Below are 24,186 nucleotides of genomic sequence, written 5' to 3'. Positions count from 1 at the left end.
AAACTATACAGTAGAAAAGTAATACTTTATTAAATATACATAAAACAGGGTATTCAGGAAAACCAGGGGGGGAAAGATGAAATCACTCAGGTCAAATGTGCAACAAGAAACGGCCAGGGGTACAGGCATGTGGACCATATACAAATAGAACTAATCAATGACTAGGTTCCAAAAGAGGACTCCTATGGATCGCCATGGCAGGAATCATAATCTCAAAGAAAAAAATATTGAAATAAACAAAGTGCACCATCAGCAATAACTGCTATAAATGTGAAAAATAATTACCTGCGTAGGCACAGAAAATGACCACGGTCCACAGCGTGTACCCACCCCAACCAATAATGTTAGTAGTGTGTATGTGCAAAATTTGGGCTGTCTAGCTATTAAATTAAAGGGTTAAATGGCGGAAAAAATTGGCGTGGGCTCCCGCGCAATTTTCTCCGCCAGAGTAGTAAAGCCAGTGACTGAGGGCAGATATTAATAGCCTGGAGAGGGTCCATGGTTATTGGCCCCCCCTGGCTAAAAACATCTGCCCCCAGCCACCCCAGAAAAGGCAAATCTGGAAGATGCACCTATTCTGGCACTTGGCCACTCTCTTCCCATTCCCGTGTAGCGGTGGGATATGGGGTAATAAAGGGTTAATGTCACCTTGCTATTGTAAGGTGACATTAAGCCAGATTAATAATGGAGAGGCGTCAATTATGACACCTATCCATTATTAATCCAATAGCATGAAATAGTTAATAAAACACACACACAATATTGCAAAGTTTTTTAATGAAATAAACACACAGGTTGTTGTAATATTTTATTCCGCTCTCAATCCACCTGAAGACCTTCGACCTGTAACAAAGTAAAAATAATAAACCAACAATATCTCATACCTTCCGTCGATATGTCCCAAGATGTAAATCCATCTAAAGGGGTTAAATTATTTTACAGGCAGGAGCTCTGCTATAATGCCCCTCCCTTCACTCACTTCATCATTTGCAATCCCCTTGCCCCACTTCATCATTTGCAGTCCCCCTCCATCCCTCACTTCATCATTTTTTGTCGCCCTCCCCCACTTCATCATTTACTGTCCCCCTTCCCCCACTCATTTCATCAGTTACAGTCCCCCTCACCCCCACTTCATAATTTGCATTCCCCCAACATCACCCACCTCACCCATTTAATTCATTTTATAAAGAAAAGAAATAAAACATTGTTCATACTTACCTCACTGACGATCCCCTGCAGGTGCAGCTCTGCTTATGGTGTCCTCGTACATGATGGCACGTATGCGATGACGTCGTTTCTTTCGTGCGTCACCTGACTGGAAGGCCAGAGGGCAAAGGGAGCGGGAGCTACGTAGCATTCCAGGTTAGGCGGCTGTGGAGATTCGAGAAAAACTCCCAGCGCCGAGGTGTGCACAACGCACAGAACTTCATTGCACGATGGGGACCGGTGAGCAGAAGCATAAGACGGAGGGGTCCAGGTCCCCCTCTATACTGCTGTTCAACGGGCCCCATTCAGCAGTAAGGGCAGTAATGACCTGATGGTGGCCCTGTGCACATGTATGAAGTCATATTCATGACTTCATGTTTTGACACTGTTTTTACAGGATCAGTATGTGCATTTATTCATCTTACATTGCCCTTGAATTTCCTAACATTAATATTAAGTGATATAATTAGTATTAATATAAAATAATTATGGTATAATTAATATGTTAATATTAATATTGAGCCAGAATTAATTTCAGCCTATTGGTTTGGCCCCCACAACAGTCACACTCTCTCATGTGGCCCCTCAGGAAAATAATTTGTCCACCCTGGTTTGGAGTGACCTTCTCTGCTATTTATTTCTTTCTTTCTTCAATGTGCATATTATACTAATTATATGAGCCTGTTTTCTGCAAGCAATTAGTCACCCTATTCTAAATATTTGGAATACTGTATTTCTAGCATTTTTTCGTATAGTTTGTGCACTTTTTGTATGAATATATTAGTTTAAAAAAGATATTGGTTATTTTATTTGGTCTCACATTTATTCAATTGGGTATAACCACGGTATGTATATTGTGTTTTTCAAACTATAAAGCGCACTTTTTTCTTCCCAAAATTTGTAGGAAAGTGGGGGTTGCTTCTTATAGTCTGGATGTAGCTGATGCGGATGGGTAATTGGCAGAGCAACGGGTCATAGGAGGCAGGAGCCAGCTGCTGAGGCTAACACCAGTGCCCGCTGCTAAAAGGAAATTAATATTGACTGCTCCCCACGCCCATAATCCCTCCCATCTCTATGCCCTGAAGTTGATGCTGAGAGGTGGGAGGGAGCAGGGCCGGATTGGTCATCGGGCACTTCTGGCAAATGACAGAAGGGACGATGCCAGTAGTGGGCTACTCGATCCGTGCACGCTGTGCCGCTGTCAGCGGCGCAAGCACAGACTCACCCCCTGCCAGCGCTGCCGCATTCAACTATATAGTTGAATGCAATGATAGAGGAGAGAGCATCTGCTGACGCTCCCTCTCCCATCATCGACGTCATATCATCTGTGCCAGGCAGACTGCGGCTGCTGAGAGCAGCACGGGGCACAAGGAGAGGTGAGGATTGTATTTTACATTCTATGTATTGTATTGTACATTGTAGAATTGTATTGTACATTCTATGGGGGCTGTATTACATTCTATGGGGGGCTGTATTACATTCTATGGGGGCTGTATTACTTTCTATGGTGGGCTGTATTACATTCTATGGGGGGCTGTATTACATTCTATGGGGGGTTGCATTATATTCTATGGGGGACTGTATTACATTCTATGAGGGAGGATTGCATCATACTATTTTATGGGGCTTCATTATATTCTATGGGGAGGTAGGCTGTATTATATTCTATATTAAATGTATTCTATCTATTACATGTATTATATTCTATGAGGGGTGATTGCATCATACTCTATGAGGGGGCTACATTATATTCTATGGGGAGCTGCATTATACCATATGAGGAGGGCTGCATTGTATTCTATGGGGGGGCTACATTATATTCTATGGGGGGCTGCATTATGCTCTATAAGGGGACTACCATATGTTATATATGCAGGGGCTGCATTATACTATATGAGGGGCTGCATTATATTCTCTGGGGGGGTACATTATACTCAGGGCTACAATATATTCTGTGGGGTGGCTGCATTATACTCTTGGGTAGCATAATTATACTATATGTGGGCTGCATTATACTGTATTGAGGACTATGGGCAATACATTATACTATATGAAGAACTATGGGGTGTTAGGACTGGCGGAACGCACCAAGAAAGGTGATATAGATGCGTTCGCAGTCCGGGGTCCACCGTGCAGGTGAAAACCTGCTGCTAGTAAATACAGACTATATGGCGGTACACTAAAGTATATACACGTGGGTTCAACCTCACCCAGCGTGAAGGGAGCAATCCTGTTGCGTCACAGGATCGCGGTACCGCACCTAAAGCGCGAGCGAGTAGTCAGCGTACTTAACCCCAACTGGGATTGAAGTCCGATTAGACCCTCGCTGGCACTACACCACAACTGGGTGTGTAAGGAAACTAAGTTTAAATATATAAATGCACAGGAGTGCGAGCAATGCCGCACAGACGGACGCCACCAACCACACTGGATTGGGTATGGAAAGCGCAAGGCAAGCGCACGGCGCCATACAGGCAGACACAGCAAGAGGACGCTGTAATGTGTGTATCGTGCAGATGATTAGTCGGGCGCTAGATAGCTACCAACATCCGCGAGCAGACAACAACTCTAGGGAGGGATATTTAGGAGCTTTCATCCATCGACATACATTCATCTACACACACACATATAACGTTATGAGACAATACTAGCGCATGGCCGTGCGGTCATGCGCAGTTTATATAGTTGCAGCACAGGAAGTGGCTACAGCACTTTTGCCCTTCCAAGACCTGCCAAGAGGACCAATGGAATGTGCTGCAGAGCCTGAGCACATGACCCTCGATCTCCAACGGGAGATCTTACCCTGGGCATGCTCAGTACGTGCAGACAAGGACTTAATACCAGAGAAGTCCGCTCGCTGCTGACCAGCACTGACTTTAATGGCAGAGACTGGAGAAGCAGCAGCAACTCTTCGCACAGAGTCAGACTGAGCGAGACGCTGGGATCGACGTCCCTGCTGAGCAGACTCCACTGCGGCTGGAGGAGAAAGGGAGACCGCAGCGGAGACGGATCGAGATTCCCCCTGTGCAGCAGAGGAAACTCGACTCCTAACATGGGGTACATTATACTATGGGATGTGAATTGTACTACATGGATGACTATGGCTGTGCATTATACTATATGGAGCACTATGAGGAGTGTATTATACTATTTGGAGGACTGAGCAGTGTATTTTAATAAATGGAGGACTATGAGGAGTGTATTATACTATATGGAGGACTATAGAGTGTATTATACTATATGGAGGACTGAGGAGTGTATTATACTATATGGAGGACTATGAGGAGTGTATTATACTATATGGAGGACTGAGGAGTGTATTATACTATATGGAGGACTGAGGAGTGTATTATACTATATGGAGGACTGAGGTGCACATTATAATATATGGAGGACTATAGGGTATATTATACTAAACAAGCAAAATTCTGCCTATTCATCGACTGATTGGATTGTTTATGTGGGAACAGAAATCCTTGTTCTCAGCAGCACATCGCCGGTGTAAACTGTAGTTGTGCTGCTGATAACATGATACTGTATGGGGACAGATTGATCTAATTGTGATTGTTCTGCCGCCACCGGGCGGCACGGTGGCGCAGTGGTTAGCACTGCAGCCTTGCAGCGCTGAAGTCCTGGGTTCAAACCCCACCAAGGACAACATCTGCAACGAGTTTGTATGTTCTCTCCGTGTTTGCGTGGGTTTCCTCCGGGCCCTCCGGTTTCCTCCCACATTCCAAAGACATACTGATAGGGAATTTAGATTGTGAGCCCCATCGGGGACAGTGTTGATAATGTGTGCAAAATGTAAAGTGCTGCGGAATATGTTAGCGCTATATAAAAATAAAGATTATTATTAAATAAAGATTATTATTATTCTGTTCCCTTCATTCTTAGTTGGTGTAAAGAGGACGGGAAACAAGCAAACAACTTCAGTATTGTCGATCACACTCGTTTAGTGGCCTGAGATCAGTGCATGTAAATACAACAGAAATGCTTCACAGGGAGATGAGGTAAGGATGATGATAGTTGTAGTTAGCACCCGGCTCCTGGGAATAGCGCTAGCTCTACTGCTTTTCCCAGCCACCAAAGCATTTAATTCTGGTATGTGTAATGATTTTTAGGGTTGATGTCAGCTGCGTAATGTCAGCTGCTATCAATCCCTGGTGTAAGTAATGGAAAGGTGTCTATCAGACACCCCCACTACTAGCCCAGACCTGTCGAGACCCAGCGACTGTGAAGAGCGGTGACTTTAGTAACAATACCGCTCTTCACAGTCACCGAGCTCAGCACAAGACCTGGAATATCTGAAGAGCGGTGACGTTACTTATGTCACCGCTCTTCAGAGTCACGGGTCTTGTGCTGCGCAGCAGAACCAAAAGTGGCTGTAGGCAAAGTATATGGAGCATCAAAATGAGGTTCCATAGCTTTGGTCGTCTCAATCCCTTCATTATCTACGATATCCAGTTATGTAGATAAAGTAGCGGCTTTTCTTGATACTGCAACTAAAAGCAATAAATAGGACTGAGCTGTTATGCTAGGTACAGCTGTGATTATGTTATATGTTATCTGCAACAAACTGCCATTTATCCATGACCTCTTCATCACCAACAAACTCTCCTTCCTCGGCCTCACTGAAACCTGGCTCACCCCCTCTGACTCGGCCTCTCCAGCTGCGCTCTCCTATGGCGGATTCCACCTCTCTCACACCCCTCGCCCCAGCAACAAACGCGGTGGAGGAGTTGGCTTGCTCCTGTCCGACACCTGCTCCTTTACTCCAATCCCGCTACCACCCTCCACTACTCTTCCCTCGTTTGAGGTGCACTCTGTCCGCATCTATTCCCCCTCCAACCTCCAGCTGGCTGTCATCTACCGCCCCCCAGAACTAGCCATCTCCACCTTTCTCGACCACTTCACCACCTGGCTACTTCATTTCCTCTCTGTTGACATCCCCACTATCATCATGGGTGATTTCAATGTCCCCATTGACACTTTCACCTCAGCTACCTCTAAACTTTTATCACTGACTGCCTCCTTTGGCCTCACTCAATGGTCCTCTGAGGCCACTCACAAAGATGGCCACACGCTGGACCTCATCTTCACCCGCCTCTGCTCCCTTACTAACCTCACTAACACACCCCTCCCCCTGTCTGACCACAACCTACTGACATTCTCGTCCCTCTCCTCTCCTAGTGTGCAACCCCCACTCCACAAACTCACTCACCCTCGCAGAAATCTCAAACATCTCAACTTACATTCACTCTCTGAGTCCCTTCTCCCTCTCACAGACATAGCTTCCCTTCATGACACAGATGCTGCTGCCACTTTTTATAACACCACAATAACAACAACACTCGATTCGGCCGCCCCACTCATGCATAGTAAAACTCGTACAATTAACAGGCAGCCCTGGCTGACCAGCCTGACCAAAGAATTGAGACGGGCTTCCAGGATTGCTGAGCGGAGATGGAAGCGATCCCACTCTGCCGACCACTTCACTGCATACAAGCAGTCCCTCGCCAGCTTCAAGTCTGCGCTCACTGCCGCAAAACAAACTTACTTCTCATCCCTCATATCCTCCCTGTCCCACAACCCTAAACAGCTTTTCAACACTTTCAATTCTCTACTCCGTCCCCCCGCACCTCCTCCCTCCCCCCTCATTTCTGCTGATGACTTTGCCTCTTTCTTTAAACAGAAGATCGATACGATCAGAGAAAGCTTTGGCCCACAGCGCCCACTGCCCCTCTTAGCTGCTCAACCCTGCTCCTCCAAAACCAGCTTCTCCACCATGACAGAAGATCAGCTCTCCACCCTCCTGTCAAGATCACACCTCACCACCTGCACGCTTGACCCGCTCCCATCCCACCTCATCCCTAACCTTTCCACGGTCTTCATCCCAACCCTAAAGCACCTCCTCAACCTCTCACTCACAACAGGTGTCTTTCCCTCATCCTTCAAGCATGCCAAGATCACACCCATCCTCAAAAAGCCCTCCCTCGACCCATCCTCTGTGTCTAGCTATCGCCCAATATCTCTTCTCCCTTATGCCTCCAAATTGCTGGAGCAACACGTCCATCTTGAACTGTCCTCCCACTTCTCCTCCTGCTCCCTCTTTGATCGGTTACAATCAGGCTTCCGTTCCCATCACTCAACTGAAACTGCCCTAACTAAAGTCACCAATGACCTACTAACTGCCAGGAGCAAGCGACACTACTCTGTCCTCCTTCTCCTGGACTTGTCTTCTGCCTTTGACACTGTAGATCACTCCCTTTTGCTACAAATCCTCTCATCCCTTGGCATCACAGACTTGGCCCTTTCCTGGATTTCGTCATATCTGACAGACCGAACATTCAGTGTCTCCCTCCCCCACACCACCTCCTCACTTCGCCCCTTGTCAGTCGGTGTTCCTCAAGGCTCTGTTCTAGGACCCCTACTCTTCTCCATCTACACTTTCGGCCTGGGACAGCTCATAGAATCCCACGGTATGCAGTACCATCTCTACGCTGACGACACGCAGATCTACCTCTCCGGACCTGACCTCTCCTCCTTGCTTACCAAAATCCCGCACTGTCTGTCTGCCATTTCAGCCTTCTTTTCTGCTCGCTTTCTACAACTGAACATGGACAAAACAGAATTCATCATCTTTCCCCCATCTCACTCTACCCCTCCACCAGACCTATCCATCAATGTCAATGGCTGCTCACTATCCCCAGTCCCACACGCCCGGTGCCTCGGGGTGATCCTCGACTCTGCCCTCTCTTTCAAGCCACATATCCAAGCCCTTGCCTCCTCCTGTCGTCTCAAACTCAAAAATATTTCCCGGATCCGTGCTTTCCTTGACCGCAACACTGCAAAAACGTTAGTGCATGCCCTTATCATCTCCCGCCTCGACTACTGCAACCTCCTACTCTCTGGACTCCCCTCTAGCACTCTGGCACCACTCCAATCCATCCTACACTCTGCTGCCCGACTAATCCACCTGTCCCCCCGCTATTCCCCAGCCTCTCCCCTGTGTCAAGCCCTTCACTGGCTTCCTATCGCCCAGAGACTCCAGTTCAAAACCCTCACACTGACATACAAAGCCATCCACAACCTGTCTCCTCCATACATCTGTGACATGGTCTCCCGGTACCTACCTACACGCGACCTCCGATCCTCCCAAGACCTCCTTCTCTACTCCCCTCTCATCTCTTCTTCCCATAACCGCATCCAAGACTTCTCCCGTGCTTCCCCCATACTCTGGAACTCTCTACCCCAACACATCAGACTTGCGCCTACCATAGAAACCTTCAAAAAGAACCTGAAGACTCATCTCTTCCGACAAGCCTACAGCCTGCAGTGATCCTCAACCTACTGAACAGCCGTACAGCCAGCTCTTCCCTCTCCTAGTGTATCCTCACCCACCCCCTGCAGACTGTGAGCCCTCGCGGGCAGGGTCCTCCCTCCTTATGTACTCGTGTGCCTTGTTATCTGCTCATGTTTAATGTATTTGTCTATATTTGCCCCGTATTCACATGTAAAGCGCCATGGAATAAATGGCGCTATAAAAATGTATAATAATAAATAATAATAAATATGTTATATAGTCGTGTTATACTCCCCTCACTTCTTGTAACCTACAAGTGTACAAAGAAATTATACAGTCACCATGTGACAAGTGGGCCTGTGTAACTTCAAATGCCAGGGCTGAATTTTAGTCCCAGTTTGGCCCTGGGAGGGAGTATGTGCGGGGAGCAGTAAATATTCATTTCACTTTAATAGCAGGCATAGCAGGCTCCGGCAGTGTTATCCTCAGCCGATGGTTCCTGCAGCTGCTTGGCAATCACGTGTGCCCGCTATTAAGGAGAATGAATATTCACTGCTCTCCCTTTAATAGCGGGCACACATGATAGCCCAGTGACAGGAATCTGGCGGCTGTGGCTAACACTGCCCGCTATTAAAGTGAAATGAATATTGACTGCGCAGAGAAGGTAAATGGAGTGGTTTATTTTTTTTTCAATGTTTTTCGGATGGGGCCATGCATACCAGGCTAGGGATGAGGGGGACATGCATACCAGGATAGGGATGAGGGGGCCATGCATACCAGGATAAGGATGAGGGTGCCATGCATACCAGGATAGGGATGAGGGTGCCATGTATACTAGTATAGGGATGAGGGTGCTTTGCATGCCAGAATACGCATGAGAGGATCATGCATACTAGGATAGGGATGAGGGTGCTTTGCATGCCATAATAGGGATGAGGGGACCATGTATAACAGAATGGGGATGAGGGTGCCATGCATATCAGGATAGGGATATGGGTGCCATGCATATCAGGATATTGATGAGGGGACCATGCATAAAAGAATAGGGATGAGGGGACAATGTATACCAGGATAGGAATGTTCTGCCTCCGCCATCTAATATTGTTACCCTGATTATCTGTTTGCATAATTGCAGGTTTCTCAGTATGGATATTCATACCTTTATTTGTTTGTGATGCTTTGGCTCCCTCTAGCAGCCAGAGTTATGTTAGCAGTTCAATCTTCTGTTTTTGTATTATCCATGTCTGATTCTCCTCCTCCTTTGCAATGCATTATGGTAGCTCAGCCTCCATTTCCCTCCATTTTTCCTTTCACTTTCTTCAGTTTCCCTTCAAGGAAAGACGCTTCACTTCATCCCCCTTGCGATTGCATTGCCGGTATGTCTTTATGCCTTCTCTAGATAATCCCTGCTCTATATTAGCCTAGCTTAGCCAGTTATACCCCCAGTTTAGTCACTAGCTTTCTAAATGTTATGCATAATGTATATCATGTGTATTATGTATCTGTTCTATGCCATGCACTGATTCTATGTATATCATTGTTCACAGTTTCACCGCATCAATATACCACTACGTTTAATAAAGCACAGACTCAACCACAGTCTCCTTATTGGACTCCGGTATAGCGGTTTAGCTGACTGTATAGCTACGTATGAGCCTGCCTCAGCTAGTAAGGACAGAACAAGGGATGAGGGGACAATGTATACCAGGATAGGGATGAGGGGATCATGCATATCAGCATGGGGATGAGGGGACCATGTATACCAGGATGGGGATAAGGGGACCATGTATACCTGGATTTTGGACATATATGTACCAGGATGAGGGATGTTACTGCAGAATTTACCACATTTTTTTAACTCAATTTTTTTCCATTTTCCTCCTCTAAAATCTAGATGCGACTTATGGTCCGATGAATCTTATAGTCCGAAAAATACGGTAGGTGCAAAATATGTATTACAATTCAAATCCTTAGTGTAAGGCCAAACAGATCAAGAGGTTGTGGCCATGATGAGGCCAAAAGCTGTGGTGGACACGAGCACCTGTAATTTTGAAATTGTTTTGCCATGATGGCCACACAGTATTGCAGGTAAAATAGATGTTTCTTCTCAAAATCAAGTGTTTGGATAGTTACAAAATTACAGCCGCCACTTTGACGCTCCTTTTGGCTTACCCTTCGATGAGATTGTAAGATCGGAACAGCAATGCCAGAAAAAAATGTAACTCAGATCCTAATACATAAACACATTTAATATCAGGTCATCTAGGATGCAACAGACATGGAAAACAACTTACACAATAAGCTGCCTGTGTACTATAATGATTTGCCATATGTAACCCTGCCAACTGGATTGTATTTCCTCTCCTACCACTGGGGCCAGAATGGCACTGGATTTCATTAAAGGAAAGATTATTACAAACAGCGGTCTTGAAATGATGTACTACATCCATATAAAACAAGTTACTATCAGTTGATTGATGGTGCTTTGTGTGCATGTCACTTTCTTTGAAGTTAAGGAAAAAACACATGTTTAAATCTTTATAAAATCTGAACAGATGTGGTAGGACCTGTATACGACCCCGTTAGAGAAGGTGCTGCCCTGCATTTCACCAGCTTTCAGTCCTGCTTATCAGTTTATACATTCTTTTTCAGTCACTTATCTGGTCAGGTGTTTGCTCCCAAAAGACACTCAGTTAATGATTTGTAATGTTTATCCGATATTCAGAATTTTGAAAAGGTTTTAGGCCGATGTGGAAAAAGTACTGCAAAGTAAGAATTATTTTTAGCAATTGACAAAATGCAAAGTTAATGAACAAAAACTGAAATCTAATTCAAATCAATGTTTAGAGTGACCATTTGCCTTTAAAGGACCATCAATTCTTTTATGTACTCTTGAACAAAGTCAGGGAGTTCATAGTATTATAGTCAGGTGCATGGGTAACTAATGACGGCAAACAGTTGATAACGATCATCATTTTGATATGTAGTAGGACAAAGTCACTAGCAAAGTACTGGAGAGGAGATATGTATCACTGAGGCTTTTAGCTTCAGTGGCCTGAAACCTAGAAGCTTGCTCCAGCACACTAAGTACTGAGAGGGGTTAATCGGCCATTTTAAAGGTTGGGCTTTTTAGTGAACAGCTGATGAGCAGGTGGTAGGCTGTTCACCATATCTGCTCCCCAGAGTGGGGTTTGAAAGGTAAATGGACAGCCTTTTTAGTCATTCTGTGTTTGGTGTGCCTGCAGCAGGGAGCTCCAGATAAGTGTTTGTTTTACTGAACCCAGTTGTTATATTCTGAGTGGGCGAATCCCGCAGCTGCAGAGCCTGTATACCATATTGTTCTTTTTTTCTATTTTGCCTGAAAAGACGTATTTATTTTCATTTCGCACTGGTTTATGCCGCATGTATATAGTAAACCAGAAGGAATTAGACAGTGTACCTGTGTCTACCGCCATGTGCAGCCGAGTGAGCCAATCTACCACACTAGATTGAAAAGCAGTAATTAGATGAAACAGAAGCAGATGTTTAGGAGGAATATAACTGGGTGAGGAACAGCCAAACTGTACTACAAAGCAGAGGTTGTGGAAGGGTCTTTTATGCCTCATGGTAAGCCGGAATGCACAACTAGACACAAGGTACTTATACCACATGAGCAAGATATTTCCCAGGCAAAAATTTTAAAGCAGATTGGGGTTTCAAGATGTGCTGTTCAAGCTCTTTTGAACCAGCACTATGAAACTGGCAACATTGAGGAATGAAGCTAGGAAGGTCAGCCAAGGAAACTTACTGCAGTAGATGAAATACACATGCTTTCCTCCCTTTGAGATCAGATGTCCAGCAGTGCCAACAGCTTAGACTTGGCAGCAGCCAGTGAGACCCAGCTACAACCATCTAGTATTCGGAAAAGTCTAGCCACCAGTGTTCTTTATAGAAGAATTGAGTTACAAAAGTCATACATTTGACATGAAGGTAAGGCCAAGTGACTCAACTATGCACAAAAACATAATAACTGGTGTGCAAAAATTGGCAGCAGGTTCTCTGAACTAATGAGCGAAATATTTTGCTGTAGTAGAAGGCAGTTAGTTTGTCGAATGGGGCTGAGGAGGTGTACAATAATGAATGTCTGGAAGAAACTGTGAAGCATGGTGGACATTCTTCGCAAGTTTAGGGCTTCATTTCAGCAAATGAAATTGGAGATTTGGTCACCATTAATGGTATTCTCAATGTAGAAAAATACAGGCCAATATTTATCTATCATGCAATAAGATTAAGGAGGTGTTTTTTTGGCTCCAAATATATTCTGCAGCAGGACAACAACCCAAAACATACAGCCAATGTCGTTAAGAACTAATATTGAGCATAAAGAAGAACAAGAAGTTCAGGAAGTGATTATGTGGTCCCTGCACAGAGTCCTGATCTCAACATCATTAAGTCTGTCTGGGACCAGAATGAGACCGAAGAAATAACTCAAGCCTACATCCACAGAAGTCCTGTAGTTAGTTCTCCAAGATGTTTTGAAAAACCTCCCTGTCCAGTTTCTTCATAATCTGTTCAAGTGTACTTAGAAGAATCAATGCTTTGATGCTGTTTTAAAAACAAAGGGTGGTCACACCAAATACTGATTTGATTTACATTTCATTTTTATTCATTTTCTTTTCATTTTGTTAATTGATAAAAATAAACTATAAACTATTCTATTTTTGAAAGCATTCATACTTTCAAAAATCATTTTTTCCATACTTGCCTAAAACATTTGCAAAGTACTGTATACACTACCAGTCAAAGTTTGGACACATTTGTTCATGTAATGATTGTTCTTGTTACTATTAGTATGTGCACATTGTAGATTCAGAAAGAAGACAGCAAAAACACAAAATGAACTCATAGGGAAACTAAGAGTAAAGCAGCACCTGTGAAACAAACCAGAATATGTGTTAAGTCTTAGATTCCTCAAAGTCTCCCCCTTTTCTCTGATGACAACTTTACACACCCTTAATTTTATCTCAAGCAGCTTCATTAGGTAGTCAGCTGGAATAGCTTTCAATGAACTTAATGGCTTATCAAGAGTTTATTTGTGGAATCAAGGCGTCTCTTTTTGTTCAAAAAACGCCTGGGGGGGACAGGTTCCCTTTAAAGTACGGTAGTTTATAAATCTGCTGAGCATTTTTTTGAATGCTTTACCTTAATTCTGCTGTCTAACTCATCCAAAATCATCTCAATCGGGTTGAGGTGGGGTGATTGTGGAGGCCCCATCATCTAATGCAACCCTTGATATTTTCCCTTCTTGATTGCATAGGCCTTACACAGCCTGAAGGTATGTTTTGGGTTATTCTTCTGTTACATGCAAATGATGGTCTTGCTAAGTGCAAACCAAATGGAATAGCATGTCATTGTAGAATGCTATGGTAGCAGATTAGCCTTGAATTTGGAAAAGATCACCAACAGTGTAAACAGCCAAGCACGCCCACACTTCCCCCTCCATGCTTCACTGTGGGCACAACACATGTAGAAACCATCTATTCACTTTTTCTGTGTCTCACAGTGAATGCCAATTATTTCATATACTGAATTGGTTTTAGCTTCATAGTGATTGATGATTTGTATGACTGCACTTGTAGGTACCTTCGAGGTTCTGGCAATTTGAAGGACTGACTGACCTTCATGTTTAAAAGTAATAATGGATTGTTCTTTTTCTTTATGTAGTTAGTTATTGTCATATTCTGGCTTAGAATAGTTGTGGAATGCAGCTCAGCACTGTACATGTGATTGGAAGCGGCGCCCGGCACGCGGAGGGCCTGAGTGATGGCTGAGAGGCGTTTGTGTCTGGGGGAAAAGACATGCCCCCCAGACAGACTAGAGGTATGAGGGGCAAATTATAAAAACGAATAGTTCAGCGTTGGCAGGGACCCTAACTAAAAGAGCCACCTTGACAGAATGCACCATTAGTGCTGCACAAGGTGGCTCTTTTAGTTAAAAACGCCTGGAGGGGGTGACAGGTTCCCTTTAAAACTGTTGGAAAGCCATTCCAGATGAGTGCCTGATGAAACTACTTGAGAGAATGTTAAGAGTGTGTAAAGCTGACATAAGTGTAAAATGGGGAACTTTAAGTAATCTACAGTGTAATTTATATTCTGGTTTGTTAAACTCATAATTTTTTAATTCCTTTTTTTCTATATAGGTTCTTTAAATGCTTACTGTCAATTACTTTCCTCAAATACTTACTAAGGTTGGATTCACACACAAACAGTGACTTACAATAAAAATATGCATAACTAAAAATGTGCTGAGAAATGAGGGCTCAAATATCGCATCATTAAAACCTGCCTGTGGTTTTTGAGAATTGCATGCAGTTTTCCAAATGCTTTTTCTGTAAATGCGCAAGGATAGGGTCCTCTCCCCTCTGTACCAGTCTGTCACTGTAAACCTGTTTACTGTAAACGATATCTATAACCCTGTATGTAACCCCTTTCTCATGTACAGCACCATGGAATTAATGGTGCTATATAAATATATAATAATAATAATAATAATAATAATAATAATAATAATAAATGCGAGTCATGCACACCATGTGAACTCGGTCCATCTACTGTTGTAAAATATTATTCATCACCCACTACACCATCATCAGTACTTTATATCACATACACTATTTTGAATATTACAGAATGAAAATGCTTTTGTAGTGGAAAATTTCTATATGAAAAATATTTCCATTCCAGTGAATGACATTTTACTTTTTTTTTTACACCATTTGCATAAAAACTGCAGATTTACCACACTTCAGATTTTTTAAATGCACAATGTGCTCTGTTCATTGCATATTGAATAGATTGTGCAGATTTCACTTGTTTCAACTGAACTGGGAAATCTGGATCTGAATATGCATAAATTGCACAATAGCAGAGTAACTTTATCACAGTCGCTTACATATACTTTTAGGTTATTTAGACACTTCCAGGGTCGCTGAGCGAAGATGGAAGCGATCCCACTCTGCCGACCACTTCACTGCATACAAGCAGTCCCTCGCCAGCTTCAAGTCCACGCTCACTGCTGCAATACAAACTTACTTCTCATCTCTCATATCCTCCCTGTCTCACAACCCTAAACAGCTTTTCAACACTTTCAATTCTATACTCCGTCCGCCAGCACCTCCTCCCTCCTCTCATTTCTGCTGAAGACTTTGCCTCTTTCTTTAAACAGAAGATCAATACGATCAGAGAAAGCTTTGGCCCGCAGCTCCCAATGCCACTCTTAGCTACTCAACCCTGTTCCTCCAAAACCAGCTTCTCCAACATGACAGAAGATCAGCTCTCCACCCTCCTGTCAAGATCACATCTCACCACTTGCACGCTTGACCCGCTCCCGTCCCACCTCATCCCTAACCTCGCCAGTCTTCATCCCAACCCTAGCACACCTCTTCAACCTTTCACTCACAACTGGTGTCTTCCCCTCATCCTTCAAGCATACATCGATCACACCCATCCTCAAAAAGCCCTCCCTCGACCCATCGTCTGTGTCAAGCTATCACCCAATAGCTGTTCTCCCTTATGTCTCAAAACTATTGGAACAGCATGTCCATCTTGAACTGTCCTCCTACCTCTCCTCCTGCTCTCTCTTTGACCCATTACAATCTGGCTTCCAACCCCATCACTCAGCTGAAACTGCCCTAACTAAAGTCACCAATGACTTACTAACCGCCAAGAGCAAACAACACTACCCTGTCCTCCTTCTCCTGGACCTGTCTTCTGCCTTTGACACTGTGGACCACTCCCTCCCGCTACAGATTCTCTCATCCCTTGGCATCACAGACGTAGCCCTATCCTGGATCTCATCGTATCTAACAGAGCGAACATTCAGTGTCTCCCTCTCCCACACCACCTCCTCAACTCAATCCTTGTCTATCGGTGTTCATCAAGGCTCAGTTCTAGGACCCCTACTCTTCTCCATCTACACCTTCGGCCTGGGACAGCTCATAGAATCCCACAGTTTGCAGTATCATCTCTATGCCGATAACACGCAGATCTACCTATCTGGACCTGACCTCACCTCCTTCCTCATCAAAATCCCACACTGTCTGTCTGTTATCTCGGCCTTCTTTTCTGCTCGCTTTCTAAAACTGAACATGGACAAAACAGAATTCATCTTTCCCCCATTTCACTCTACCCCTCCACCAGTCCTATCCATCAAGGTCAATGGCTGCTCACTTTCCCCAGTCCAGCATGCTCGGTGCCTCGGGGTGATCCTCGACTCTGCCCTCTCTTTCAAGCCACATAGCCAAGCCCTTGCTTCCTCCTGCTGTCTCAAACTCAAAAATACTGTATTTCCCGCATTCCTTGACTACTAAACCACAAAAACACTAGTGCACGCCCTTATCATCTCCCGCCTTGACTACAGAAACCTCCTACTCTCTGGCCTCCCCTCTAGCACTCTGGTACCTCTCCAATTCATTCTTCACTCTGCTGCCCGACTAATATACCTGCCTCAACGCTATTCCCCAGCCTCTCCCCTATGCCAAGCCCTTCACTGGCTTCCTATCATCCAGAGACTGCATTTCAAAACCCTTACTATTACATACAAAGCCATCCACAACCTGTCTCCTCCATACATCTGTGACATGGTCTCCCGGTACTTTCCTGCACGCAACCTCCGATTCTCACAAGATCTCCTTCTCTACTCCCCTCTTATCTTCTTCCCCCAACCGCATCCAAGACTTCTTCCGTGCTTCCCACATACTCTGGAACTCTCAACCCCAACACATCAGACTCTCATCTACCATAGAAACCTTCAAAAAGAACCTGAAGACTCACCTCTTCCGACAAGCCTACAGCCTGCAGTGATCTTCAACCTACTGAATCACCACACAACCAGCTCTACCCTCTCCTAGTGTATCCTCACCCATCCCCTGCAGACTGTGAGCCCTCGCGGGCAGGGTTCTTTCTCCTTCTGTACCTGTTAGTGCCTTGTCTTTGCTCATGTTTATTGTATTTGTCTATATTTGCCCCCTTTTCACATGTAAAGCGCCATGGAATACATGGTGCTACAAAAAATGTATAATAATAATAAATAATACCTTGGCAGATTTGTGTGACTGAAAACCTTTTTCATCGATCTGAATGGGGTTGCTTCTGTGGCAAGCACATGAATATACGAAAGCCACTGTGTGAATATATACACTATTTTTTCATTGGTTTTGATGCTTGAAAATGACACAATTAAAGGGAACCTGTCAGCAGCATTGTGCACAGTAACCTACAGACAGTGTCAGGTCAGTGCCGTTATACTGATTAAAATGATACCTTGGTTGATGAAATCCATCTTGTGGTTGTTAATGAGATTCTTGTGCTTCAGGTGGCCTGTGGGCAGGGCTTTATGTGGTGCTCTGCTGACATATTCATCCTTATGGGCTTAAATATCAGGTCACTGAACCTTCGGTGACCTGCCCCCTATTTTAAATACTATGCTTGCGCAATTCATATTGTGGTCTTTAAAAAAATAAAATGCAACTACAGCAAAATGGCGCTGGCACATACACCAGTAGCATCTATCACTTGCCGATAGACGCTACTGCGCATGCACCACTGCCGACAGCACCATTTTGTTGGAGGGAAAAAGAATTGGCCACAGCAAAATGACACTGGCAGCGGAACTTGTACAGTAGCATCTATTGGCGATAAATGCTACTGCGCAAGTTCCACCACCTGCGCCATTTGCTGCAGCCAAGTTGATATTTATTTTAGATATTAAAAAGAGATCACTGATTGGTCATTTGAAAAAACATATGTGATTATTTATGAGTTCACAGGTCATACACATTAAAAACATTATTTATTGATACTCATTACAAAGACTCAATGTGAACACATCCCTAACAAAATAAGTGATGCTACCTCAAAAAAATGAAACAAATGATAAAAAATAGTGAAGATTCCACTACTCTCTTCCCTACCTGTCAGCAGAGGTTGGCACCCTCTTGTAACACAAATGGCACCCACTCTCCACGCCGACTAGGCCTCAATGGACCCTAAACAGATGGCATATATACAAAGTTCAAAGTTCATTATTGTGGATACAGACTTCCATCAATCTTCAATATACTTATACTAGCTATTGAACCCGTTCTACGCCCGGGTGGTGAGCATTTATATTGGTATATGGTCTCCATCCTGGTATGTGCTGCTCCATCCTGCGTCCCCATCCTGTCATGTGCTGCTCCATCCTGCGTCCCCATTCTGTCATGTGCTGCTCCATCCTGCGCCCCCATTCTGTCATGTGCTGCTCCATCCTGCATCCCCATCCTGTCATGTGCTGCTTCCATCCTGCGCCCCCGTTCTGTCATGTGCTGCTCCCATCCTGCGCCCCCGTTCTGTCATGTGCTGTTCCCATCCTGCGCCTCCATTCTGTCATGTGCTGCTCCCATCCTGTCATGTGCTGCTCCCATCCTGCGCCCCCGTTCTGTCATGTGCTGCTCCCATCCTGCGCCCCCGTTCTGTCATGTGCTGCTCCCATCCTGCTCCCCTGTTCTGTCATGTGCTGCTCCCATCCTGCGCCCGTTCTGTCATGTGCTGCTGCCATCCTGCGCCCGTTCTGTCATGTGCTGCTGCCATCCTGCGCCCGTTCTGTCGTGTGCTGCTCCCATCCTGCGCCTCCATTCTGTCATTTGCTGCTCCCATCCTGTCATGTGCTGCACCCATCCTGCGCCCCCGTTCTGTCATGTGCTGCTCCCATCTTGCGCCCCCGTTCTGTAATGTGCTGCTCCCATCCTGCGCCCCCGTTCTGTCATGTGCTGCTGCCATCCTGCGCCCGTTCTGTCATGTGCTGCTCCCATCCTGCGCCTCCATTCTGTCATTTGCTGCTCCCATCCTGTCATGTGCTGCACCCATCCTGCGCCCCCGTTCTGTCATGTGCTGCTCCCATCTTGCGCCCCCGTTCTGTAATGTGCTGCTCCCATCTTGCGCCCCCGTTCTGTAATGTGCTGCTGCCATCCTGCGCCCGTTCTGTCATGTGCTGCTCCCATCCTGCGCCCGTTCTGTCATGTGCTGCTCCCATCCTGCGCCTCCATTCTGTCATTTGCTGCTCCCATCCTGTCATGTGCTGCTCCCATCCTGCGCCCCCGTTCTGTCATGTGCTGCTCCCATCCTGCTCCCCTGTTCTGTCATGTGCTGCTCCCATCCTGCGCCCATTCTGTCATGTGCTGCTGCCATCCTGCGCCCGTTCTGTCATGTGCTGCTGCCATCCTGCGCCCGTTCTGTCGTGTGCTGCTCCCATCCTGCGCCTCCATTCTGTCATTTGCTGCTCCCATCCTGTCATGTGCTGCACCCATCCTGCGCCCCCGTTCTGTCATGTGCTGCTCCCATCTTGCGCCCCCGTTCTGTAATGTGCTGCTCCCATCCTGCGCCCCCGTTCTGTCATGTGCTGCTGCCATCCTGCGCCCGTTCTGTCATGTGCTGCTCCCATCCTGCGCCTCCATTCTGTCATTTGCTGCTCCCATCCTGTCATGTGCTGCACCCATCCTGCGCCCCCGTTCTGTCATGTGCTGCTCCCATCTTGCGCCCCCGTTCTGTAATGTGCTGCTCCCATCTTGCGCCCCCGTTCTGTAATGTGCTGCTGCCATCCTGCGCCCGTTCTGTCATGTGCTGCTCCCATCCTGCGCCCGTTCTGTCATGTGCTGCTGCCATCCTGCGCCCGTTCTGTCATGTGCTGCTGCCATCCTGCGCCCGTTCTGTCATGTGCTGCTCCCATCCTGCGTCCCCATCCTGTCATGTGCTGCTGCCATCCTGCGCCCCTGTTCTGTCATTTGCTGCTCCCATCCTGCGCCCCTGTTCTGTCATGTGTTGCTCCCATCCTGCTCCCCTGTTCTGTCATGTGCTGCTCCCATCCTGCGCCCGTTCTTTCATGTGCTGCTGCCATCCTGCGCCCGTTCTGTCATGTGCTGCTCCCATCCTGCCCCCGTTCTGTCATGTGCTGCTCCCATCCTGCGCCCGTTCTGTCATGTGCTGCTGCCATCCTGCGCCCGTTCTGTCATGTGCTGCTGCCATCCTGCGCCCGTTCTGTCATGTGCTGCTCCCATCCTGCGTCCCCATCCTGTCATGTGCTGCTGCCATCCTGCGCCCCTGTTCTGTCATGTGCTGCTCCCATCCTGCGCCCCTGTTCTGTCATGTGTTGCTCCCATCCTGCTCCCCTGTTCTGTCATGTGCTGCTCCCATCCTGCGCCCGTTCTTTCATGTGCTGCTGCCATCCTGCGCCCGTTCTGTCATGTGCTGCTCCCATCCTGCCCCCGTTCTGTCATGTGCTGCTGCCATCCTGCGCCCGTTCTGTCATGTGCTGCTGCCATCCTGCGCCCGTTCTGTCATGTGCTGCTCCCATCCTGCTCCCCTGTTCTGTCATGTGCTGCTCCCATCCTGCGCCCGTTCTGTCATGTGCTGCTCCCATCCTGCGCCCGTTCTGTCATGTGCTGCTGCCATCCTGCGCCCGTTCTGTCATGTGCTGCTCCCATCCTGCCCCCGTTCTGTCATGTGCTGCTCCCATCCTGCCCCCGTTCTGTCATGTGCTGCTGCCATCCTGCGCCCGTTCTGTCATGTGCTGCTGCCATCCTGCGCCCGTTCTGTCATGTGCTGTTCCCATCCTGCTCCCCTGTTCTGTCATGTGCTGCTCCCATTTTGCGCCTCTTCTGTCATGTGCTGCTCCCATCCTGCGTCCGTTCTGTCATGTGCTGCTGCCATTCTGCGCCCGTTCTGTCATGTGCTGCTCCCATCCTGCGCCCGTTCTGTCATGTGCTGCTGCCATCCTGCGCCCGTTCTGTCATGTGCTGCTGCCATCCTGCGCCCGTTCTGTCATGTGCTGCTCCAATCCTGCGCCACTATTGTATTATATGCCCCGGTATGCTGCTGCCATATAAAAAAAAAAAAAATACCATACTCGCATATCGTCCGGCTCCACTGCAGGTGTGTCTTCAAGAAAATGGCGCCGGAAAGCGCGGACTGCGCAGGCGCCGATTCCGGCAGCAGGAATTGGCGCCTGCGCAGTCCGCGCTCTCCGGCGCCATTTTCTTGAAGACACACCTGCAGTGGAACCGGAGTGTGTCTTCAAGAAAATGGTGCCGGAAAGCGCGGACTGCGCAGGCGCCGATTCCGGCAGCAGGAATCGGCGCCTGCGCAGTCCGCGCTTTCCGGCGCCATTTTCTTGAACACACACTCCGGCTCCTCTGCCTGTGACTGGACTCTGTCACAGCAGAGGAGCCGGAAGACGGAGCCGCACGCAGCGCTGGAACGGAGGACAGGTGAATATACTTACCCTCCCTCCTGGCGCGTCCACGGTCCCTGACTCTCCGGTGGAGATCGCGGTATGCGTTCAGTGCTTACGCATACCGCGATCTCCTGGGAGCGTCACTCTGTGGGGGCCAGACTGCGCCGGCGCTTGCGCCAGCGCAGTCTATAAAGGCTTCGGACAGAGTGACGCTCCCAGCGTTATATTATAGATATATATATATATATATATATATATATATATATATATATATACAGCTCTGGCAAAAATTAAGCGACCATCACATCAAAACCCTTTCATGGGCAACCCAATCTCCAGACCTGAACCCGATTGAAAACCTCTGGAATTTAATCAAGAGGATGATGGATAGTCACAAGCCATCAAAGAAGAACTGCTTACAATTTTGCGTCAGGAGCAGTGTGAAAAACTGGTGGAAAGCATGCCAAGACGCATGAAAGCTGTGATTAAAAATCATGGTTATTCAACAAAATATTGAGTTCTGAACTCTTCCTGAGTTAAAACTTTAAAGGGACACTGTCACCTGAATTTGGAGGGAACAATCTTTAGCCATGGAGGCGGGGTTTTGGGGTTTTTGATTCACCCTTTCCTTACCCGCTGGCTGCATGCTGGCTGCAATATTGGATTGAAGTTCATTCTCTGTCCTCCGTAGTACATGCCTGCACAAGGCAATCTTGCCTTGCGCAGGTGTGTACTATGAAGGACAGAGAATGAACTTCAATCCAATATTGCAGCCAGCATGCAGCCAGCGGGTAAGGAAAGGGTGAATCAAAAACCCCAAAACCCCGCCTCCATGGCTAAAGATTGTTCCCTCCAAATTCAGGTGACAGTGTCCCTTTAATATTGTTCTTTCTAAATGATACTGAACTTGTTTTCTTTGCATTATTTGAGGTCTGAAAGCACTGGGTATTTTTTAAAAATTTTGACCATTTCTCCTTTTCAGAAAAAAAAATACAAAATTTATTGCTTGGAAATTCGGAGACATGTTATCAGAAGTTTATAGACTAAAATAACAATTTACATTTTACTCAAAAATATACCTGTAAAGACAAAAATCAGACAAACTGAACATTTTGCATTGGTCTCTTAATTTTTTCCCAGAGCTATATACAGTATAGATAGGCTTGTCACCATAAAAGGAGGGACAGACACATTTCTTGTGCAGGGGCCCCAAACTGTTAGAGTCCACCCCATGTCTACATGTGGGATGTCACATGGACACACAGTCCCTGTAATCAGACATTGGCGCAGACCCATAGATTATAATGGGTGTGCATGTGTAAGTGTCTCCAGTATGTGTGAAAATGACACCACACATACCAGAAATATGGACATATTAAGGGGTCCTTATAGACACCGTTACAAACTGACTCATTAGTTTTTTGCCCCAAATAAGTTTCAGTAATTGCACTAGAAATATTCTTGCTATTAACAACACATTTGCCAGTTAACATACTAATAATAATAATTGTTATGATGATTCTTATTATTCTTGCTTAGAATAGACCTAGTAACTAAACATTTCCTCTAATCACTTCTTACTACCTTCATACTTACGGTATGTTGCCTCAATCTCACAGGCAGCAAATATGTTCACCCCACACATGCGGGGCAGTGGCAAATATACAGCAATGTATATTAGATCTCCAAAGTAGCTCCTTACCTTAATCGTGCCCTGAACCTTTGCCAGTATGAGATGTCCTGGCAGCTGTACTTGCCTTCTTCATCAGATGCTACACCCATTTTTAAATAAATGTGAGCACCATGATTTACGTGGACACTTATTTGCATAACAATTATCAGACTTTTTGGCATATCTCTTTCCAGCTCATCCAGAATAATATTTTAGTTACTTCTAATTAACAATACTGTTGCAACACTGTACAATACTGAATAGTTACATTAACACAAATACATTTGTGTGTATATATTTCATGGCAGACAGATATTTAAATAAATATGTATCTGTATCAGAAAATATTGAGCGCACAGAGAACGTTTTTACGGGGAATTTCCACTGAGATGTGAGCTTGCAGTTCCAGAAGGTAAGTTGGTCGTTAGTTGTTTGGGTGAAATATAAACAGGACATGTGCTGCAGAGAACAATGATATTCTATGTGCATAGAGCAGTCATATTAAAGTTTATTCTATAAGCACAGAAACGTGCTTGGCCTGACTAAGCAGGCTATTAAATAACCACTCAGCAGGTTGCATGTAGCCAATCGACCAATGTAAATGCGCCTTAAAGAAGTTGTCGACTACTTGGACAACTTGTTCTCATACCCCTCATTTGGCTCCCTTAAAATAATGAACACCCTTCTGGCGGTGTCGGCACTCCTTCTCCCAGATCTCCCATGCTGTTATTGTGACAGGTTACACTGGCGCCCAATCAGA

General features: G+C 45.9%; 1 protein-coding gene across 3 annotated transcripts in view; it reads right to left on the bottom strand.

The window, feature by feature from the left end:
* Positions 1-24,186, bottom strand: part of ANPEP (alanyl aminopeptidase, membrane) — a 277,202-nt gene that overhangs the window by 191,290 nt on the left and 61,726 nt on the right. The window contains exon 1 of one of the 3 annotated variants that reach the window (XM_069766189.1): positions 23,457-23,526. The exons of the other annotated variants lie outside the window; for them this stretch is intronic. The gene's annotated coding sequence lies outside the window, so the exon portion shown is untranslated. Of the gene's footprint in view, positions 1-23,456; positions 23,527-24,186 lie in introns of those variants that run through there. 3 annotated transcript variants of the gene reach the window in all.

The sequence above is a fragment of the Ranitomeya imitator genome, chromosome 4 (assembly GCF_032444005.1).
Source record: "Ranitomeya imitator isolate aRanImi1 chromosome 4, aRanImi1.pri, whole genome shotgun sequence".
NCBI lineage: Eukaryota > Metazoa > Chordata > Amphibia > Anura > Dendrobatidae > Ranitomeya > Ranitomeya imitator.
Note: the sequence above shows the minus strand (reverse complement) of the source record. Positions and strands in the feature narration are given on the sequence as shown.